Here is a 23,626-nt window from a genome sequence, read left to right on the forward strand (position 1 = left end):
AATATTCTGTTGGGATATGATGTATTCATGGAAGAAATGAACACTACATTCCACTGTTGGAAACCAGATATTAGTTTTGAGGCTTCATCAATGTTAAGTCTCATTTTCATTTTTTTAATGTGGACAGTTATTTCTGTTTCCCCTGTTTAACATCAGTAGTGTCTTTCCTCCATGAAGTAGCAATGCTAGTGTGTATGTTTTTGCCTAGTGGAGATGTAAAACACGGTACTTACACCGTCTTCATTGTGCCTGATCTGCTCTGTAGGGGATGGCCACTGAGCTGGTGATGCATATACATACTGGGAAAATTAGATGTGCCTTTGTTACCATCTTATGTTCTTGCCATCTACTTATTTGTCCAAGTGTTTTCAAGAGATAGCCTAATTACTGGGTACTTTGGAGTTCTAGAGAATTGGTGCCATTTAGCACACATACCACTCATTACAAATACTCTGGCTTTGCTTGATGTTCTTACAGTGCAGTTAATCCCCCTTTCCCCTGTTGCTAGTTGAGTGGTTCAGGGTCTAGAGACAAAGGGACACTCTTAAGTCATTTGCAGAGAGATCATTAGACACAGGCTGTATAAGATAGTATAAAATATGGATTTTTATGTTAGTAATGCTGGTATTCACCTTGCCTGCCTTTCAGAGTTGCACATATGTTACAACCATACAAGTTTTTAAAGTCTTCTAATGTGATATAAAAGCCATAATTCCAGTACGTTAAATTCCTTTTACTCAGTTTATTTTGTAAGTATACAAAAATCAGGTTAGAGAAAACATGCACTCTGTTAAACCGTTAGCTATAATATCACACTGAAAAAGGTAAATGCTTATATTACCAAGTTAATGTGAGTACTTCTTGTGTTCTTCAGTTTAGAGTTTATGAAGTTGACCTTTATTCTGTCTTACTTTGTGTTCAATATTACCATTTAAATTACTACTTGTGCTCTTATAATCTGTCTGTGCAACTCTATGTACTTCATATGGCCAAATTATTTTTATTCTAAGCTGATACTTTTTTTTTCTTTTGAAAATTTTGATCTTCCAAGTGTTCATATATATATATGTGTGTGTGTGTATACAGTGTGTATATTATTTTATGCCCCTTCCAAGCATTAGTCCCAACAAGGGGAAAAAAAGAGAAGAGGAAAAGTCTGGAAGAACTGAGATGTATAGCACCTATATATGTAAACAGTTCCATTATACAAGTAAATGACAAAATAATCTTCCAAAACATGAAAGCAAATCTAGAATCACAGAACAGCAGAGGTAGGAAGGCACCAGTGGAGATTGTCAGCCCTGGTCCCCTGCTCAGAGCAGGGCCAGCAAGAGCCCTACTGTCTTGTCCACAGAGTGGTGGTGTGGTCACCTCTTGCCTCTCTGCCTATAAATAGACAGTGCTGTATTTTAGTTACAATTTGAGTGAAAATTTATGTTAGGTAAGTGTCTCTAACTTTTTAAGAAGTATATATATTATTTCATCAAATGGGATTAGATAATATATATAGGGAGGTTCTTGTAATAGCATCACTGTTTTGTCATCTTCCAAACTTTGATGTATAGAACAATGTTCAGTAACAAGCATAGTATGACAGGAGCCAATAAAACCACGATGAGGTGTGTCCCAGTTGCTGTGGGAGAGTATACAAAAAGGGTTTCCTACCAGTGGTGTTCTCCATCCTTTTTCACTCTCTCTAGGATATGGTGTGTCTCTTCTGCATCAAGATGGACAGTAATCAGGGGGTTTTGTCCGTTGTTCTGAATTTGGTTTAGCAATTGATTCAGGTCATCAAGTTGTAACAGTTTTCTTATCAATGTAAGATTCATTCCAATGGGGGTAGGTAGTAAATCTTGATATGATGTGTAGTTTGATTGTAGCAATTGGTGGGTTGTGACAGGAGATGAATAATTAAAGTAGCAGCCTGTAATTTTGGTGAAATTACAAATACAGATATTTGAGTGATTATTTGTTTTTGCAGTGGTGTTGTATATAAATATAGAATTACAGAGGGTTATTATACAAACACATCCATTTCCAGTATATGCTACTCTGGTTTCAGGGATTTCATTGGGGTGCATTTCAAAATGACAAACACTTTGTTCAGTATCAGGACAGATGTCTTGGGCCTTAATGGTATTACTGTCACAAATTAATCCTTGTTGTTCCCGTACAACACATGCATCAATATCAACAGTTTGCCATTTGGTTCCATTTTGCTGGGGCCACACTCTATGTTCTAATGGATGGAGTACAGTTCCATTGGGATTTAATCCCAGTGCAACCGTTGGGTATATGGTATATGCCGAAGCATTGCGTATTGTCAAAACTAAAGCTGTGGCTTTATTGCTGGTGGGTTGATAAGTGGAATTAACTAGATGCCACCAGGATTGGAATTCCTTTTCACGTTTAGATACATTATCCCAGATTAACTTTCAAATTTCAGCAGATAAGGTGCTCTCTTCACCTTCTCTTATAATTGGTGTTATAGTAGATTGTAACTACAACTGAGAAACATGTATGGTGCAGAATGTGCTATAGTTACCATATTGATTAGCATAAATAAAAGAAGTGAGGGTCTCCACCCGTAGGTGAGCTTGTTGATGTATGAACCAAACTTGGTTGATGCTGGCGATGACTACTGCTGTGAGAAGGATAAGCAATCCTTCGATGGTTGGCCCGATGTCCAGGGGAGAGTGCTGGTATCATTCCTGGTATCATTCCTGGAAAGGGAAAACAATACAATACTCAGTGGGGTTTTTCAGACAGGTTACCTCTTAGTGGATCAACTTGTTTAACTGCTTAGACTAAAGACAAAATTTCCTTTTCCAACTTGGAATATTTCTGTTGTGTTTCTTTAAATGCAGTGAAGCTGAATAATAAAGGTCTCTTTAGTCTGTCAGGGCCAGTTTGAAATAGGTTACAGTAAGTGCCATGTTCAGCAAAACCCCATTTTGCTGTAATAGGACCGCAGGGGTGAATTGGCCCCACTGATTGATATGGTTTTAATTTCTGTATTACGTTTTTGATTGCCTCTTCATGTTCTGGGTCCCATTTCCACAGTTTTCTCCTTTGTAAAAGTGAATACAGAGGATGAGCAATGATAGAAAAATCCAGGCACATGTTTTCTCCAATATCCAAAAGTTCCCATTAGCTGTTGTAACTCATTCCTAGACTGTGGTATCTGCAATTGTTCTGTTTTACTTAGGGTGTCCAGTGGAATTGCTGCACTACCTTGTTTTGCTGATTAGGGATACCAATTAAACTCAGACACCAGAGTGAAAAGAGCAGGCGTATTTTACTAGAAATAACTAAATAATATAACAGAATAATACAGAAAACATACAGTAAGAAATGACAGAATAGTGCACTTAAATAGGAAAATACAGGGTAATGCATCAAATCACTACTACATGAGAGAGAGAATAGTGGTTAAGAAAGATCCATCACCACTTGCACCCGTTACCATCATCCAGACCCACAGGCGCTGGGCAGCCCCGGTTACAGCGAGGATTTGGAGAGCCTGTCCCGGCAAGTGGGAAGCCCTACGCGGTGCAGCCACCCATAGGTGAGGCTTCCAAAGTCGCTGTGAGTGGGTCCAGCCTTATATACCCAAAAATCAGCAAGCCAGAATAGCTGGCACCTTTGTTTTAAGTGGAAATATCTGATTGCAATCTCACATTAGATTTCCCCAGAGCCTGGCCAGGGCTCAAGGGAGAAGCTCAGGGAGTTCCTCTGTTTATCTAATTAGATTATGTGCAAGGTCTCACATCAGGCCACAGTGACAGACAACTGTCTCGACCCTGTTATTTTATCCACACATAAAGAAAGAAAAAGATACATTTAAGATAGCTACATTTTCCATGCATATTTCATTAATTACATACTGAGTTAGCAGCTTCCGCTCAGGGCCTGTTGCTCAGGCTTCAGTACACATCAGAATAGTTGGTTTGTTATAACTTAGTATAATACCTATTAGGACAATGGTTATCAGTTATAAAATATACAGGATTCATCTATAGGTCAACTCTGGCTTGGGCCAGTTGTCTAAGCCTTAGCACTTCATACCTGCAATCCACCAAGTGCCTAAAATTTTACTTCTTTACCTGGTCCTTGAGGTTTCTCAGGTGGGATCTCAACTTCTGCTTTATGTAGGGCTTGCCACGCTGCTGCTACCATTTCTCTCACCTTTTCAGGGGAAATTCCTCTGATGAGAATATCATCTGTATGTTGGTACAGTTTCACATCTTGAGCGAGTGAGACTGTAGAAGTTCAGCAAGAGCAGCATGAGCAATTGTGGGTGAATGTTTATACCCCTGTGGGAGTCTGTTAAAGGTATATTGTATACCTTCCCAAGTAAAAGCAAATTTCTCTTTATCCTTTTCTTATAAGGGGACCATAAAGAACATCTCTTTCACATCTAGTGTTGCCATCCATGGGTGTGCAGCTGCTTGTAGTGTGGCTGTCAGGGTTGCAATATTTGGTGCAGCAGCTGTTAGTGGGGCTGTATTAGCATTCAGGTGCCAATAGATAATCAATTATTAAACGCCACCTCCTGTCTGGTTTCCAAACCAGCCAGACAGGGGAGTTATATGGGGAGTGGGTTCTGGAGATAATTGCCATTTTTCCAAGTCTGCTGTTACCTCAGAATTTCCATTTCGTGCCCCAGCAGAAATCAGGTATTGTGGTACATTAGCAATCTTTGAGTCAGGGAGTGCAGGGGCTGCAGGGAGCATCCGCACTGTGGCCTCCTGATCTCTGTCGGGGTTGGGGTCGGCACTTGAAGCGAAGGACCACACACTGCCCTCCGGCAGGCGCCAGGTTCAGCCATTCAAAACGTCAAAACCCAAGATATTTTCATTGTGATTTTTCACTTAGATGACATGCATTTCTCACCAGGGAGCCATAAATTAACTTTTGCAGTTTGGCAAGTAACATTTGCGCCGTTCACTGCGGTAATTTTAACTCATTCGTGTCCAGGTTGCACACCCAGCTTCTTGGCATCTTGTGTTGGTATTGAAATGTGTGCTTCCCATATCTATTAGGAATTTTACCAATTATCATCGAGGACCAACTGGAGTCAGAATGTATTCTGCTTTAATGATGGGTCTTGCCGAAGACATAACTAGGCAGTGTTATGATGTTGATTACAGCTTGTCAAGCATTTCAGGCTGCTCCTCTATACCTAACTGAAGTAGATATTTTCTAAAAGTATGGGTCTCCAGCAACACCACTAAGTTTCGGAAGTTTCTATTTTATACCATTTTCAACTGTAGCATTATACAGGAAAAGCTTTTCTTTAAATTCATTTTTGTTTTCTTGAATGGAGAAAGGAAATTGTTTTGGATCCTTTTCAATGTCATTTCTGAAAGGTTTCATTTTTAGTGTACAATTTTACGGGCAGTTAAACAATAATGTAGAGTAGACTATGTTTATATTTCTGACACTATAATACAACTCTAACAAAATATAAAAATGCTTAGCATTAAAGTAGGAAGCTATTTTTGTCCTGATGTGCAACTACTGCATCTTACATTTAGCTTTTTGTTTGATTATGAATTCTGCAGGGCAGGGACTTCTATGTAATAGGTGTAAACTATCTTTAAAAAATAGCATGATTCTGCACCAATTTTATTCTATGATAGGAAAAATAAAATTACCTCCTTCTTACAGTCTTTCCATGTTTCTCTCTTGATATCTATTTACAAAAAAATTGTGCTGAAGTCAAAAGTGAGATTGTTGTTCAGCTGAAGGCATGAGAAATTTTCTGGAAGGAAATGGAGCTGTATGAAATAAAATTGATTTTTTTATATGACATTTAGCACAGTAAATTCCTGCCATAGTGATATTATAGATGTCCAAATATTAATCATCACAGTGTCTTACCTCATTGCATTCATTATCACTGATATTTTCTTTCCTTGAGAATCATTACTTTCTCTTTTGTTTCACCTCTTTCCATCTCCATTTCTTTGACTGCAGCTAATTCAGGGCTTCCAGAAAAGCATTAGTATGGCAAGAACCTGAATGCGTCGGTGCACTGTTGTTTTCAGCTCCTCGTACTGATGCAACTTTGTAATGTTTGGCACTCAGTACACTGAACTGAGAGTGACAAGTCTGCTAGTAATAAGTGATGTCTGTTTAGAACATATTTCAAAAGTGAAATATTTTTCTCTTTACCAACATTGAGAAAATGTGAGCAGACAGCCATTTAAATTGCAGTAGAACTGCATGATACAGCACTTCTGACAGGCTCTCTGGGTGCCTCATCTTCCTGCCACTGCAACTCCTCCTTAGATGCTTTCTCCTCTCTGCTTCTTTTAATTGCATATTGCCTAGGGAGGAAATTAAACAATATCTTTTTATCACTTCTGAAAATTTAAGCTGACATGTAATTTATTAACCTCCTTCAGGAGGAAGGTTAGAATAAAAATTGTTTTATTTTACTTCATTTAGTAAATTCAGTAACGAGATTGCAAGAAAAGCTGGTATTTACTTCCTTTCAACATCATAGAGACAAAGGATTGTAGATGGACTAATGCAGCCCATAAGTATTTAAGAGTCTTAAGCTCTGTTTGCCAAAATGTCTTTGACAGTGAGTTTTGTTCCATTCTTAATTGTATGTTGCTTCATATGTTTTTAAATTACAGGCAGAGATTGTACTTTATACAGAAAACTTTATCCACCGTACCAGTTTAGACCTTATAATAATGTGTTTGGTCTTAATTTTAGTTTCTTACAGCAACCAACAAAGGTCCTTTGCCCACCTGTAACTTGAGTGGGTGTATCTCCCTTTGGAAATTAGGCTGCTATGTTAGAAGCCTAGTGCAATTTTTATATCCTGTTTAAGCTTTAAGGTACTGATGATTTAGTCTGTAAAAATAGGTATGTGTTATATACACTTTCTGTAGAATACTTTATTTGCAGTGTGACAACTAAGAATAAGATGCCAAATCACTTTGAGCAAGTAGCTAATGTGGATTTCTGTTGAAATTCCTGCTTGGACCCCAGCTCTTTTTATTAAAAGTCTCCTTGTGACATAGCTTTTGAGTAATTGTGTACCCCATTAGTCCTTTTATTAAAGCCTGGGCCATTAGGTCACAGCTTGTGGACAAATCTGATGGGACTGCAGAGTTTCTACAGAGCTATGATAATTACTTCTTCAATCATCTATGAACTTTTTGAGGACTTGAGTAAGAACCTCCTCTCATCCCTTCTGAAACGCAGTGTGGATAGAAGCTACTCTTCATCTCAGTGATGAAGAATAGGAAAATCTCTTCTGAAGGATGATCAGTGTATTGTCCTTCGGGGAAGGAATTGCTGAACACTTCACTTGGGCCAGGAAAAGAGCGTCAAGGTGGCCCTGTAGTAACAGAAGTTCTAGCGTGATCTGTTTGCCTGAACTTGTCTATATAATATGGGGGGGTCTCAAACTGTAATGCTTTTATTTATGTAGAAAAATAAACTGAAGGTTCTGGGAGTAAATTTTTTTAAAGGTTGTCCAGTTACTGTTGTCAGTTATGTAGCTCAAGTTCCAAATTGGACTTTATCATCATTTGTCCCTTGGCAGAGGGATTCTAATCTTCCAAACTTTCCTGCTTTCTCCAGCTACATCAGCTAGTCTAATAAAAAAAATACTGCTTTTACCATAAAGTTAACTTTATTTTAGGGAATATCTGGCTGCAGGTATGAATGCTCATAATTCAGGAAAGTCAAAGTCAGTGGCTTAAAAAACATGATGTTATATTTCTGGTTTATTTTATCTGATTTTGTTTATTTTTAGTGGATACTGATCTTTTTCTCTTAAAACCTCAAGTTCTGACTTATTTTCATCCCTTGATATCAATGACTTCTTTGCATTCTTGACCCTAGACATTACACAAGAAGAGACCAGTAGTTGATCAGTCTGAATTCATGAGTAACACTGGCTGATGAATTGTTGTTGGGTTTTCTTCAATTTTAGTATCTGTGCTACATTTCACTACATTTCTTAAGTTATCATGCAGTCTTAAACTCAAGGCAAGATGGAAATACTGTACTATGAAGTACTTTCCAGATACATCTGGCCTTGGCTTCTTGCTGTTCATTTTGTTTGTGCCCGATTTAATTAGTTTACAGAACTCTTTTGTGCCCGCTTCCCTCTTTCCTAGTCTCAGTTCTGTGCAGAAGTGACGTATTTTTTCTGTCCTGATTTACAATTTTGTGTGTGTGTCCAATGAGTGTAGCAGCCCTTTTGCCACAGTGTTACTGGGACTTGCTCCCAAGTTACTTGCTCAGCCTAACCTGTAGGTACTTCTCAGGGTCGCTGCTTTCTGGCACCATGTAATGTTCTGTAACTAGTGCCAGCGTTCCAGGTCTGAGGCTTCTGTTCTAGCTAAAGGTGCACTGGGTCTTAGTATTCAATACTTAAGCTTTTCTAGAAAGTTTTGGGTTTTCTAATGACTAAGTGGGGAAAATCACACAGATTCTGTTGGTTTGTGGTTTTTTGGGGGGAGTGTTTGGTTTTTTTAAAATCTACCAAAGTTGCAAATTGGTAATTGTACAACAGTAAGTTGTCATTAATTAGAGAAAACATCTTAAACATTGTAGCAAAGGTTAAAGGTTAAAATAAATTCCTTTAATTGACAATGAAGTCTATCACTTAATAATGAGACTTATGATGTTACTTACTATACTTCTGAAAGTAATACACACACAATTCCAAGTTGTTTTCAGATATATGCTATAAGACCTATTAAGCATGTTACTAAGCAAGGGCATGAATATGACTGGGGAGCAATGTAATTCTATGAGGAAAGGAAACTGAAAATTATTGTCAAAAGCATTGAAAGTGATTGTTTCCCTTCAGGAATCTGTGTAAAATGTAAAATGGAGCAAAATTCTGAGAGATGTTGTTATCAGTCTTTGCAACTTACCTACAGAAGCCATTTTTCCTTTGGAGTATTTCTTTCTAATGCAAACAAGGAAACAAGATGAAAAGAGAACCATAACCCAGCTATGGTCTGTGGGATTTAATTTCTCTTTGGGTATGCTATCCTCACAATAAGCTTGTAGAAGAAAATGGTCTAACTAGTACAGCTGACTGATTAGGAAAATGTTTCAAGCAAGGATTTGCACATGTTTTAATGTCTTAGCCACAAATGCAGCACATGGAAAGATTTGACTACTGAGCAAGAAGGAAATGACTCAGCTAAACATATCTGGATACATTTTATGTTTACAAATTGTTCACATTTTGTTTTAGTTTTCTAGTGGTAATTATTTTTCCTACCTGTAAGTAGACCAGCAAGAATCTCAACTGTGGCTCTAGTAGCGGCAAACTGTGATCCAGTGAATTCCCTGCTATGGACTCTGTGCAGAGAGTTCACTGGAGAATTGACACACATTTCTATGCATTATGTGTGTGTGACACTCTGGGTATCACCCAACCAACTAGAGGCATTTAGGTAAGATTTTATACAAATTTAAGAGTGACAGGGCATCAAAGTGCATCAAACAGCACTACTTGGTAGAGAGCAAACTCTGCTTTCCCAGGGAAGGCAAGGGTAGTGCAGTCAGCTTCTCCAATTGACTGCAGGCTTGTGTGAGCTCATTTTAAAATGAGTGAAAACTGTTCTTCCCTATCTGTATTAGGTTAACATGAGAGAGCATTTGAAATTTGACTGGTGAAATACCCTATTTAATGTATACCGAGTGAAAAAATTTCAGAAATATTTGAAAGTCTCTTGAAATGAGCCCCAGCAGGACATCTGCTGCTAAGGTTGTGTTGCAACTAGCAGGAGATCCTGAATGCAGACTTCTAATTATTTTCGAAATTTATTTTCAAAATAATTTCCTAATTTATAGATTGGGAAAAACATTTTTCGCTCATGCATAGATAGGTCATTGTTCAGAGAGCTAAATGTGCAGAGTGTTTCTTTCGAGATGCTCGAAATGATAGGCAGATTGCAAGTAAGCCCTTTGAAGATTGCAAAGGATAAAGGTAGTGATAAGCATTCCTTGAAAATATTTGAGAGCTTTTTCACTGAGTGTTGAAAACAATTAGCAGTAACAAAAATACTCAGGGCCATCAAAGTGTAACTTCTCTGCCAGTTTGTATACTGGAAAAAGATTTTCTTTTCGATAAAAGTGAAACATTGCTTTGCTTTAAATTGTTTCTTAAAAAATTACTTCATAGCTGGAATCAGTCACTCCAGGCATTTTCTTTGCTAGTGCTTCAAATAAGCATAAAAGCTAAAATGATGCCTTAGTGTTATTCATGATTAGTGGCTTGATAAGCTGATCCTCACAACGGGCTTTCAAATGTCTGGCTTGTTTTATAAAGCGTTGGAGAGCAATTGCTCGGTGATAGCAGCTGCTGTGTCTTCTGAACTGCTGTCGGTTAAAATTAGCGATTTTAAAATTTTTATTTTGTTTTGTTACCTCTACCCTTACCATGTATAATGGGCAGCAAAGTTAACTTCAAGTCTTGAGATACAGATGGAATGGTATGAGAATTAAGTCCTCTGTGACTTCCATTATAGTGACTTCACCAGCCTGCTGCAGTTAGCACTTTAAAGATTGCTTGTCATAATAAAGGTATACAGCCTTAAAATGTTAGGGCAAAATCAAGAAAAAATGTATAGCATATTTAAATTACTTACATCCTTGCAGTGTTACATTCTTACATTACTGTTTTACTTTATGTGATTTTCCTTTCCCTGCCTTACTGAAATATCGCAACTCCCTCTGAAGAGGAAGGTGCTTATGAACGGCTGTATGATCTGTTCCTATGGATAGACTTGCTAAATTCATGCCCTAAGTGGAAGCGATGGCTAAGACCTTGTCATTTACTCTTCCTCTTCGTTGAAGGACTTTCTTTTTTACACTGTGTTCTCGAGTGCTTTGTCTCATCCAAAAAGAATCACGTATCTTGAGAGTGTGTAAGATACCTTGTGATAACAAAGGGAGGAAGGGGAGGGATAAAATCCGAGCATTCCTTAGTACAAAAACTGTTCTTCATTTCACTTGTAATAGATCCTTCAAGGTCTTTGCGAGACGATCTCATATACCTCACTGACATCAAGTCTGGAAGAGCAATCCAGTCTTGAATGTGTGCCTAATCTGTCCACATGCAGTGCAATTATGTACTTCTTTTTTTTGCTATATCTTTTTGCTTTTTGTACAATAACTGAAATTAAGTATTCTTTTTATAGTTAACTATAATCATTAGTCTGTAATTTATGCAAATTATATAAATTCAATTCTATAAAATACATATTTTAATAATTAAGTATAATTACCCAAAACCCAGTGGGTTATTCAGTCCATGGGGTACACACTAAACTTTCATTTACACAAATGTTGAGTGTTACTGCCAAAGTATGGGTATTTGCTGGTGGGACTGAGAGCAAAATTTTAATCTGTTGTGTTTTCTGACCATGTTAACAGTCCTCCACAGTACTCTCTGGTGTTCAGCTATGCCTAACCTATAAAATATGATTTTCTGTGACATGCTGTTTACATTCAAGATTGATCCATCCATCAGTTTTTATTTGTCCCAAAAAGCAACAGCCAATACTGATCTACCTTACCATGAGCCCCTTTTGCTTAAATCCACATCAGCTATAGTTTTTCGTCCTTTTTCTTTTACTTAGATTGGAAAATCCTCTTAGTCCATTCTGATACAGTTTGATATTACCATTATGCTGTGAGTATTTTCATAATTCCTTTTTCTTGTTTCTTTCATGACCTTTTCTTTAGAGGAAAACTAATGAAAGGAAATTCTTCCCCATCTGATCTATAAACAGCAATATAATTTCTTCTAATTGACAAAACTTGTGGAAATTTTGTGTTCTTAATAATTCACTTGTTTTCTAAATTGATTCTTATACTGACAATGGGTAGATCAGTATTCTAATTCCATGGTTATAGTTGCATCCGTAAATCAATATTTACAAAGCTCTTAGCAAGGAATAAACTGCTCCCTTAATTTAGGTTGAGAGTGAATTGGTGTTCCAACATCCACATCAATGTTTTGAGAACAAAAACCAGTGTAAGATCTTCCCCATACTTAATCCACAAAGTTAATTTTCTTTAATAAAGTCCTCTAAATTTGAATATTACATTATAAATACAGTGTGATCCAGAGCTAACGATGAAGTCATTGCACCAATTCTTTTGACAGTAAAAAGTTAGGGGCTTGATGATTTTCAAACCTACAGTAATCCACTTTTTTGTGTTAGTTTACACTACTGTTAGTAATACAAAGACTGTAGACAGCGAATATACATAATAATTTCCATAAGAATACTCCAGTAAATTTTAATTAATGCAAGTGTTTGTATCAGAGGGTATTACATACTAAAGATTTTTTGTTGGCTTTATTAGTAGATCTAGATAAGATGGCTAATTTTGGGCTTATCAGAAGTAAAATAAATCTTAGCAATGATGTGACAATGAAATTTATTGATATTAGGGAGTGACAAGTGTTAACAGTCATGGAAAAAGGACATATTATTTGAGAGGTCTGCTAGCTAGAAGAAAAAGATGAATATATGATTGCTGGCAGTCAAAATAGTTTTATGTAAAGTTATCTTGCCAAATGAATCACATTATTTTTTTTTTCTGTGGGAATACCAGATTAAAAATAATTTAGAAAGACAAAAATGTAAACTTAGTTTTCATCACACAAAATTATGGTAATTTATCATTGTAAAGTAACCATTTCAGATTAATTCAGTAGCAATTATTTATATCTCACAAAGAAGCTGTCATTGAGGCCAGATACCGAATTCAGGCTATTTTTAAAGGGTATCTGGTGGAATCAGTACTAGATGTAACACTAGTTGGTGTTTTTGCCCATCATCTAAAAATTAGAATTAAAACTGACACACTTAATAAATAATGAAGAATACATAGCACACAGACATTTTGAATAGTGTCTTATAACAGCTGTGGGAAGATGGCATTCTAAGAAGAAAGGGGGGATACAGAGGTAATTAACTAGTTGAACGTGAGCTCAAAAGTACTGTGTTGTGACTGAGGCAAGGACATGGTACTTAGTACATCGTACATACTATGTACATAGTAATGTTTTTTAGGCAGAGGAGTGTCCTATATTAATAACAATATACAACAAAGAAGATGATGGAAAGTAGGCTTCATTGAAGGAGGATTATAAAGTTCAGTTTATTATCTATACCCACAAATCAGTTAAGTGACTTGTGATAGTCGATAGAGCTTTCATAGCAAAGGTTACTTGTCTGGAAGTTGTCATTACACAAATTCATATTAAAAAGCACAAACTTCCAGTGGTAAGGGTACTCAGCCACAGAGGTAGCTCACCTATGGAGGTAGTGTATCTTCCCAGAAGGGATGGTATTCAGGTTTGTAAAGGACACTTAAGTTTTAGGTGACCAAGTATAGGCACATACATGTACAATAGGTGTGTAGTGTAACTTCATTTGTGTTGCATCTGTCAGTGAAATGTCCATGTCTAACATATAGCCTAGGACATCAGGGGAATCAGCTGGGGAATTGTTTTGATCTTATACCCTTTGTATTTCGTATTTTCTCTGACACAAGTTTATAAAGAGGGTAGATGATACTTATTTCCCAGACTGTTCTCTGGCTTGATGCTTGGCACTGTCTTGGGAAACAGGAGCTAGCAAGCTTGACTTCTCTGAGATGTGGATATTAGGCTGGACTCAGCTCCACAGGAAAATATTAAGAACCATCAAAATAGATTTTTGTTTCAGGGCCTGGAAGGGGCATACACATGGAGATATTGAAATTCAGGATTCCAGAAAGATTCATGTGAGTAGTGGGTTTTTAGGTGCTCAGGTTAGCTACTGTGATAGCACTGTGAATATGTGTAGCAGAAAACCAGCTCCTCATTTGGGCCTTTGTCCCAGATGGCCAGGATTCCACAAAGAGTGATGCTATCCCTTGGTATCACCATCACATAAGTAGTGTTAGTTGCAAAAGAAGCATGGTGATTTTGAGGGACTGTCTGAACTGGCTTATGTTCTTCAGAGGAATGAGGTTTTCTCATAAAGCCTTTTCTCCTGCAGTACTGAACCCTGGTATTTTTTCCTAAGTTCAAGGGAGAATGTTCTCTGAAAGCTGTATCCAGTATGAGCCCATTCTGAAACAGGTAAACTGAAGCCAATGCCTATGTTCTGTGTCGCCTTTCATGTGTCCTGTCATGTTGACATTGAACTTTGGGGTAATGGAGTAGTTTATACGATGGAAAAGACAATCCTATTGTCTTTAATTGCTTATTGTTTAATTATGCTGCTACATAAAAACATAATAACTAATTTAAATTAAAGTTTATTTAATGACTTTCATCTGAAAACCAACCTTTTTTTAGACACTCTTTTTTTGAGAATGAAAGGGAGATTGCATTTAAATATTAACTCAACAGTAACTGTTGGGGGAAAAAAAAAGTTGGGTTTTTTTTACCTGTGGAAAGTTAGATAGTGATTATCTAAACAGCTATAGGATAGACATCAGCACCGTGCTTCACACGCATCTCAGATGAGCTATAGCTGGAAGCATACTCACTTGACTTGCCAGGTTTATGCATCTTTGGAATGCTACTGGCAGGCACCATTTTTACTTTGGGTAACTGATACTTTTAATTATGTTAGCAGTGGTGGTTGTAATGCCTGCTAGTTAAAAAATGGCATTATAGTACAGTAATATCTTGTGCTTGATATTTAGTATGGCCTTTTATCCTGTGGGAGTCCATACTTTATAAAGTATATTTTCACATAATCATTTCATTGTCCCCTTAAAAGCCTTGCCCAAGAATTATGGTGAAGCTTGGTATAGAAAGAAAACCATCCCCAAAACAGAATGCAGAGCATTTGAGGATAGTCATAACAAGGTGTCTGATCATGTAACACCAGCTCAGTTCCTTATTTACCATTTGTTATGTAGGCACGTGGACAGTTAAGAGTCTTTGATACTCTTTGATATTGGAATTCCAGCATAAGCATTAAAGCCCTAACAGCTACTGGAATGATACTAAAGTTTATTATTTTTATATTGTTTTTATCTGTCACTGTCAAAGCGCCTTCCAAAGGAACTCACTACTATTGTTGCCATCTTGCAGATAAGGAAGCCAAGGCATGGGAAGGGGAAGTGATATGCCCAAAGCTACTAACAACCCAGTGCAAGTGAAACATGCTGAAAATAGGTTTCCTATGGACAGATTAAAAGCTTTAGTTCTAAGGATATGGTGCCTTCCCTTTACTTACAGAGATAAAAAATTACAGGACCTACAATCCCAAACATTAGAACCATGGGGGATTTATAAGGTGTTTGAGAGATTGTCTTGCTCTGGTACTTGTACAGTGTGGAAGATCACTTTCATTGTGGAAAATCACTTTCACTGACCATTTCTTTAGACCAGCTGCACTGCTTGTATCCTGATAGACTGTGAAAATGTTAATTTTCCAGTCAGTAGTCCATCAAGATGTTTTCTGCTTCTTTGCTGTCTTTCCTTCTCAGATAAGTGCTTGTTTGCTGTGCTGCTGTTTCTGAGCAACCTACATCCTATGACTACATCCAGTGCAGATCTGCCAAATCACTGGCTCTTACGAGTACTGTTTTTGACAGAAAACTTCTTGACATGAAAACTGCCTGCTGTTTTATGTTGACCTTTATAGGGCAGGAAATTAAACTGCTTCATTCTTAAGTAAAAAGCTGATTTGAAATGTAACTTTAAGTTTGCTAAAGTTGTGAATGGTAGAAAACATGTTCGTTTTCAGAAAACTCCTTGTTCAGGAGCCATAGTGAGATGTTTATAGCTACATCATTTGTATGTTGACAACGTGCACAGGTTTTAAAATGTTTTCTTTCCCCTAGAAATGTTGAAATGGTGCTGTGTTTTAAAAACTCTGCAGAAAATTTGATAATTCCACTGGCAAAACTTCAGTGATTCAGCAATTTGGGGCTCTTTAAAAAAAAGACATAACTTGAATAATCTTCTGAATCAAGAGTAAAATTAAATTTTTGCCACTTCTTTGCATGATTTAGTTAACAGCATTATCTTTAGAAAAAAATAATTGAAAGGTAATTTTGTAGGTGAAAACTATAAACCCAGTGTTTGGGACTCTCAAAGTGGGTTTTAAACCCTTGAGGAGAGCATCAAACCTGACTCCCCTTATTTCTGTGTAACAGCCTAAAGCATTAGCCTATTATTTTTCCCTCTCCCATCAAGTTGAAAAGATGATAGTGAGCTCTTTGAAAATTATAGCTAAAGGATAGTATATAGCTGTACAGGCTTATGATATGCAGTCACATATTTATGTTAGGTGTTGGTTTACTTGGGTCACAAAAAATTAAGAATGAATGCTAAGCAGGGTGACCCCTTCTCTTGGACATGCATAGCACGCAGTGGGTGTTTACAGACATCTGGCAAAGAGTGGCCTGTGCAGTAAGACCTAGCCTGCAGTGAGCACAGCTGACTTGGCTCTGGGAGAGGACGGTGCTTCAGACACACACTGCGCCTGAATTTCCCCTTGCTGAGCTGTAGGCAGCTATGCATTTGGCAGTCGAGTTCTCCTGCATGATGAAGCAAGCCGTTCTCTCCAAATTTCACTTTGCGAGGTGAAATGCCAACAAATTAAGATTAAAAACATCTGCAGATGACTGCATTTTTTGATGGATTTGGACTGCAGGCCATAACTCAGTACTTAATCTGCCTAAGCCTGCCAACACAGGGAGCTGAACCTCGACTCGCTACTGCACGTGATTCTCTCTGGGAAGCCAAGGCACTTGGCAGCTTGTTTTTTCTGTATCATCCATCAACACAGCAGGCTTTAACTAACTCATGCCTGTGACACTAGCTGTTGCAAAGCATTATTTTGTAAATGCACCGGTCATCCCACTGCAGTGCAATTGTTATCTTTTAATGGGCCTTATTTTTTATTTGCTTTTGATATGTTGCAGTAAATTCACAAGTTAATTTATCAGCATGTCAGTAATAATGCAGTATGCGCCATATGCAATAAGTACCGATCATACCAAAAACCTCTGCATTTTCACAGCCCAAAATAAGCAGGCCAATTCAGTTACTTAAAACCTACATGAAAATCCAAGCATTTGCTTTGTATGAAAAACTTTTTAACATTGTGTGAAATCAGAGTGTGGCTTCCCATTTGAGAGTGGCTAAAATTTCTCTGGAGACTAAAGTATTTGGTTTGTAAGATACTCAGCACTGCTGTTATTTAAATAACACAGTGTATTATAGCAAGAATGAATATATTTTTAAGCCATTTTACTTAAGAAATAAAAAAACCCAGCTTTGAATCATGATTAAAAATCAATTATTTAAATTAACTTGGACTTAAATGTGATGTCAACCCACTTTAAGCACTGTTACTTTGTGCTTGCTACAGGGATGTTTTTGTGAGACATGAGTATTGTAGTGAGTTCATTTTCTAGGCTTAAAGAACATAATTCATGTAATCTTAAGTGATCATTTCATGTTTTTATCAGTTACGAGAAGCTTTTACTTTCCCTACTAGCTGTAGGATTTTTACCAGCCTCCAGGTAGAGTATGACCTATTAACCACTGTTTTGTCCAGTGTATGTTTTACCCATCTGGTTTCCCTCCATCCAGATACAAGAATATTGTGGCAGACAGTGTCAAAGACCTTTCTAAAGCTGAGGTAAATGACATCTACTGCTCTCCCCTCGTCCATAAATCCAGTCATTGTATCAGAGAAGGCAATCAGGACGGTCAAGCATGATTATCTTACATAAATCCATTTTCTGTTCCCAGACACCCTTTTCTCCTTCATGTTCCCAGAAATGTGCTCCAAGATGACTTGCTCTATGATTTTTCCAGAGACCAAAGTGAAGCTGACTTGCCTATATTTCCCTGGATTATTCTTTTGGCCTTTCTTGATGACATTTAGTTCCCCCAGTCACCAGTGATCTGCCCCAGTTTCCATGACCTTTCAAAGACAATATGGAGTTGTGTTAGAAGATCGTTGGCCAGTTTTCTTCAACTCTCTTGGATACAACCAGTCATGTCCTGCATACCTTTATGGCTTGAGTTCTCTCAAGTAATCCCTGATTCAATCCTCATCCACTGCTGGCAGTTCTTCTTGTTGAGCTCTTTCACTGATCACAGCGGCTGGGAGACCAGCTGAGGCAAAGGCAACACTGAGTACCTCAGCCTTACCTGTGTGTACTGTCACTAAATCCCACACCCCATTCAGCAGTAGGCTTACACTCTCCTTCTTCAGCCTTTTATTAACAATGTGGTTGTAAAAGCGCTTCTTATTGCCCTTGGCATCTCTTGAATGTCTCGGCTTCAATGGAGTTTTGGCTTTCCTGAGACCATCCAGACATGTCCATATGAGGCTTCTAAATTTCACTTTTTTATAGCATCTCTTCTATGCTGTTCCATCTCTGTTTTGTTCCATCTTTTCTATGCTGTTTTTTTAGGTTTTGCTGCATGCTTTCCATTCATTTGTTGAATCTAGCTGTTATGTTACTGTTATTTCTCTGAAGTATGTCTAGAAAGAGTTGTATGCTAAAGTATTGGTAGCAAAGCTCAAATAAATTTACTGCAGAGACAAATGAATAAATACAGTGTTTCAAATGTAACAGTTTAACTAGATGTCATTTGTAAGCCCATGGATTGTAGTTAATTAAATGGTGAAAAACATTTACACTTAATCCAGAATGTACTATGCCAAACACCTGTGCTTTCTGGTTTTATGAAGATCACTTGGTGTTGCAGCTCCAGGCAGCCTGCAGCATGAGGAGCTTTCTTGCTGCCTGGTTTGCTTTGTGCGTTGGCATCCAAGAGGTGTGCTTAGTAAAAAGATATTAATTCCGAAGATGTGATGGGGGACAGGCAGAACAGGATGAGGAAGCCAGGCAGTTTATTAACTACCACTTTGACATGTGACTAGGAGTGAGCAAGTCACTCTTGAGTGGTCCCGAGGAGGTGAGTGGCAGGAAGCATTGCCTTAGAGCTGCATCACTGCTCCTCTGTCCCTGTCCGTGTAAATCTATACCTGCTCATGCAGCCTCCTCCTCCGTGGGATTGTTGTGACACTGAGTTCTGCTTAAAATGGGTGCAGGTCCTGGAAACTGAAGTCTGAACAAATTACAGAATTTTATTCTGTATTTTATACAGAAATTTTAGGGTTATATAGAGCTCAGACAACTCAAGGGGAGAGATTTTATTAGTGGAGCATGGGGGAAAGCTGTCCTGGAAGGGGGCTCTCGTACCAGTGGTATGTGCCAGTCCTGAGCCTTGGCTGTAGCCATTTTAGGTAATCTGGTAAGAAAACTGGACTCAGTGCTCCCGTTAAATTGCTGTTTGGTCTGACATCATTCTTTATGCATCTTTTTGCATAAGGAATAAAATATTATAAATACAAAACCTTCTGTAAACAGCTTTGAAATCTCTGATGCAAAGTGCTGTAAAAAATGAATTGACTTAACACATCCTTGAGAAACTGATGTGGAGGGCTCTGGCGAAGGGATGGATCTGCCTGTTCCCTTAACATGTTATTAGGGCTCTGCTGTGTGTCGGGGCAGTGTCCTGGATTACATCTCATTGTGAAGGATAAGGATATTTAAACCATCTCTTCCTGTATTAGTCTAGTCTTTCCTACTAACATAGGACAAAACAACAATAAACAGTGAGTTGTAGCATGAGGACAAATGATGTGAAGTACTTTCTGTCTCTGCATACTGTATGTTGCAGAAAGATAATGATGAAAGAGTTCTTCATTCCAAAGGGAATAAAGCCAAACTATATGATGTGTGTGGTTGTCCTGCGTGCAAGCTGTATCTCTTTTTCTTTCCAGTCTGAAAGTAGAATTTGTCACCTTGTAGTATAACTGCAATTTATCTTCTGCTTTGTTCCTTTTTCTGTTTAGTTTTGGTTTTGAGATTGAGCCGGTATTTAAAAGCATGCTTTTTAAGAAACTGGATTAAGAAAATTATTTTTGGTGAACTGAATCTAAATATTTTTTAAAGAAAATATCTTTTGTATGTATCTTGTAGTCTTTTGATGTCTCAACAGCTAAACCAACACATCAAACCCTATGTTAATTAGCATTTCTGGTCAGAAAAAAAAATTTTCTAATTCACAATTATGTAATATCAGGATCTTTATCTAAAATCTTTTTTTTTAAACTGCATCCATCAATATGTAGATTTCTTTCTACGTGTGCGCAAAGCTCTGTAAACTATTCACAAATGATCTTAAGTGATTATTTGCCTTAGTTTATTTTAAGTAACAAGTTTCCACTTGGTCTCATATTTCTTTGTATATATGTATCCAAACAGTTTAGTTTCCACTGTGGAACTCTCAGGGAAGGCATTAGTTTTTGTTATTTATTTAAACGACCAGCTTTTTATTGAAATACTAAATTTTATTAGGTTTTTGTCATTTATTTTTAAAATGTGAATTGCTTTAATTGTGATGTAGTATGTTACTGTTTTATAAAAGACGGATAAATGATTTGTTGTGGTTCCCTAAAGCCTGCAATGCCCCCTCCCTGGAAGTGTTCAAGGCCGGGTTGGACGGGGCTTTGAGCAACCTGGTCTAAGTGGAAGGTGTCCCTGCCCATGGCAGAGGGGTTGGAACTGGATGATCTATAAGGTACCTTCCAACCCAAACCATTCTATGATTCTGTGATTCTGTGTATGTTCAGCTGATGTCCAAGGGGTAGCATGCACTGTTTTGCCTGCCTGCGAGCCAAGGTGGAAATATGACTAATGTACAGAGCGTGGAGATACATTTGCACAGAAAACACAACACGGATCCCCTGGTCAAATGACCACTTGAGAAGATGTAGATGTCCTGACTTTGTAGTTGTCCAGCCTGTACATGTAAAATCCTTGCAGCCAAACCTCCTAAGCCGTCTGGGGTAGTCTGTAGCAGAGAATGGTTTTCTATTCTCTTAGGAGGTAAAGGAAAAAAACTTGAGCAATGTGGAAGGGAGTGTTGCAGAAAAGGAGTGAGTTGGAAGAAAATACGCAGGTGCTGCTTTAGGGAAGAGGATCCAGGAAACAGTGCAGTAGGGTGAAGGGAAGAAGAGGATGCCAGTTTGACTGGCTGAGCACTACTGTGGTAAGGAAAGATGGATAGAGAACACAGCCTGGGATATTAGAATAGGAAGGAGGATTCGGGCTGATATTTTGAAGTGCCATTTTGCCTACAGGCAGAATTCTTTGGCAAACATTTAATTCTAGGCATTTTTTCTTTCTGGAAGGGTCTCTTTCTTTGCTGTATCATAAGCATCTGTTAAAAATACAGTTGTGTTTTGTGCTTTTGGAAAGCCATATGTATGTCAGACACCCGTCTTTAATACATCAATGCTCCAGTCTTCTGATTTGGTCATGGAAAAGTGGTACATATAGAGAGTAAGTCTGGGGTGTGCTGACTTCCAGCACCATCACTACCTTTGAAGAAAACTGGTTGTATATCGCTTGAGACAATTATTTTGCTCTTCAACTGTATGAAGTAACCACTCTGTAGTAATATCCAACATTTCTCATACTTAAGAAGCCCTCAGTCTTTTTGACCATTCATATTTATAAAATCTGCTATTAGGACAATTTGCTTGGGCCATGCTACTGATCTGGTAAGATATATATTACTTCTTTTCTTCAGATGCACATGTTTAAGTATTGCTGACCTGGGTTTTTTTGTCTGAATTATGTTTGAATACTTAGATAAAATCTAAAATCTAGTACTATCTGAAAGTAATTGCTTTTAATGATTTTATTAAAGAAATATCAAACAGCTTTATTATTGGGCTAAAGGAAAATTTAGTAGAAATTATCAGTATTATTACCCTTTTAAATTTCAAAATGGCTTTCTGGCTTCCTATAAATGCTTACAAATACATGAAGTCCTACTAGAAACATGTAAAAAAGGCTTTTTAAGTGAGCTGTATCATTAAAATCTCCTGATGAAGTCATAATATGTTTTGCTTTTGATCTGTGTATGGACAGGACCAAAATTATAATTCAATCTTTATTCAGATCCATAGAGCCTAATTATAGCAATACCCGTCTTGCTCAAAGATTTAGCATAGCATATGCATTACTTTTTGATAGAAATAAAGTAGCTTGATATTTTATTACTAGAGGAAGTATTGGAGTAGGGTAATTGCATATTTGACTTCATCTGCAGTTATAATGCACTTAGGTTGGATAGTAGTAAAGATGGCAAAATTTTTTTTTTCCCCAGCAATCATTGAAATTACCTCAGCAAGCAAGTCTGGCTAGTATTGTTCTGATTCTGTAACAAGGAGAGAAAGTTGTAAAAGAAGCAGCACTATAAAATAAACAGAATAAAATTAAGGCTATCTTTCCACTGGGGTAGTATGTCCCTTAAGAAAACAGAAGCATTCAACTATAGTATTCCTCCCTTGGAAAAGCCCCAACTGACACAAATGGGTGACTACATAGCTGAGAAAGGCTGGAGAATCCATTATTATTAGTTTTTGAGATTAGACTGCAGAGTTTAAGGTATAAGCAACATGATGCTGTATCTTGTTATCTCTGTGGGATGCTTTGTTCATATGGCCCTTGCTCTTTTATTTGAGACTGAAGACAATTTAACTGTTGGCCAAAGAATAAGTGTCATATTAATATTGTAGGACTTATTTCTTCAGTTGAGATTCCCAGAGCTTTCAAACCAGAAGGTTTCATGACTGTTGATAAAGGTTCAGAATTTCTTCTTGATGTATTTTTAAAACCTATGCATGGCTGGGAAAATCAGTCTCTCTACCTGTAGGAATGCCCCTTGTTTAATTCTGGAAACTGGACACCTTTCTTGACTTTTGAGGACATTCTTTTGTAGGTAATAAACATGAGTTGTATTTCTCTTGGATTTTTAGAGAATAAATAAGACACTAATTAAAACCTTGAAATACATTTCCAAGCTTCCTCCCACAGCAATATCCAGATTCATGCAAATTCGTATGAGCCAGAGAAACGTTTGACGTGATCCAAACCAACACACAGCATTTTGCTTTTCTGTAACCTGAAGCAATTATAAACTGTAATTTTGTATTTTCCAATTAAAAAAATAGGAAAAATATTCTCATTATTTGTAATAAATCAAAATATTTCAAACGAAACTATGAACTATAAATTAATGAGTGCCTTCTAAATTCTGGACAGATGTAGAATTGAAAGAGGTCTGTTACAGTAGTTGAAATTCTATATTTAACAAATACACCCCACCACCTATTAAATTGACAAGATAATAAATGTGCAGCCCTCTCTTTTACTTCATAAGAACACATTCAAAATATTAATTAGCTGAGAGTTTTACCTGTCACTGCAAATATACTTCAGCTGCACTTTTCAATTACTTATGGACTGTGCATTGCTGTGCAAGTACCAAGCATGCTTGCCAGTCAGTCTGGTCTGAGCACTCATCCTATATTGTTTGAGCATTCATGGTGCCTACTTTCATGGCTTGAATGGGAGTTATGGCTGCGAAAGTTAGAGGTGGGTACTTTGTGACTCTTATTAACTTTGGCATGGCTCCTGTCTCATTTCATTCAGCTTTGTCCTAGATAATGCATAAACATGTGACACATCCAGTCTTTAAATGTCGTATTCATGCAATGGAAGAAAC

At 37.4% G+C, this 23,626-nt stretch overlaps 1 protein-coding gene across 3 annotated transcripts in view; it reads left to right on the forward strand.

The window, feature by feature from the left end:
• Window positions 1-23,626, forward strand: part of SLC36A4 (solute carrier family 36 member 4) — a 112,640-nt gene that overhangs the window by 81,651 nt on the left and 7,363 nt on the right. The window lies entirely within an intron of this gene.

This window comes from Strix uralensis, chromosome 2, assembly GCF_047716275.1.
Source record: "Strix uralensis isolate ZFMK-TIS-50842 chromosome 2, bStrUra1, whole genome shotgun sequence".
Taxonomy (NCBI): Eukaryota; Metazoa; Chordata; class Aves; order Strigiformes; family Strigidae; genus Strix; species Strix uralensis.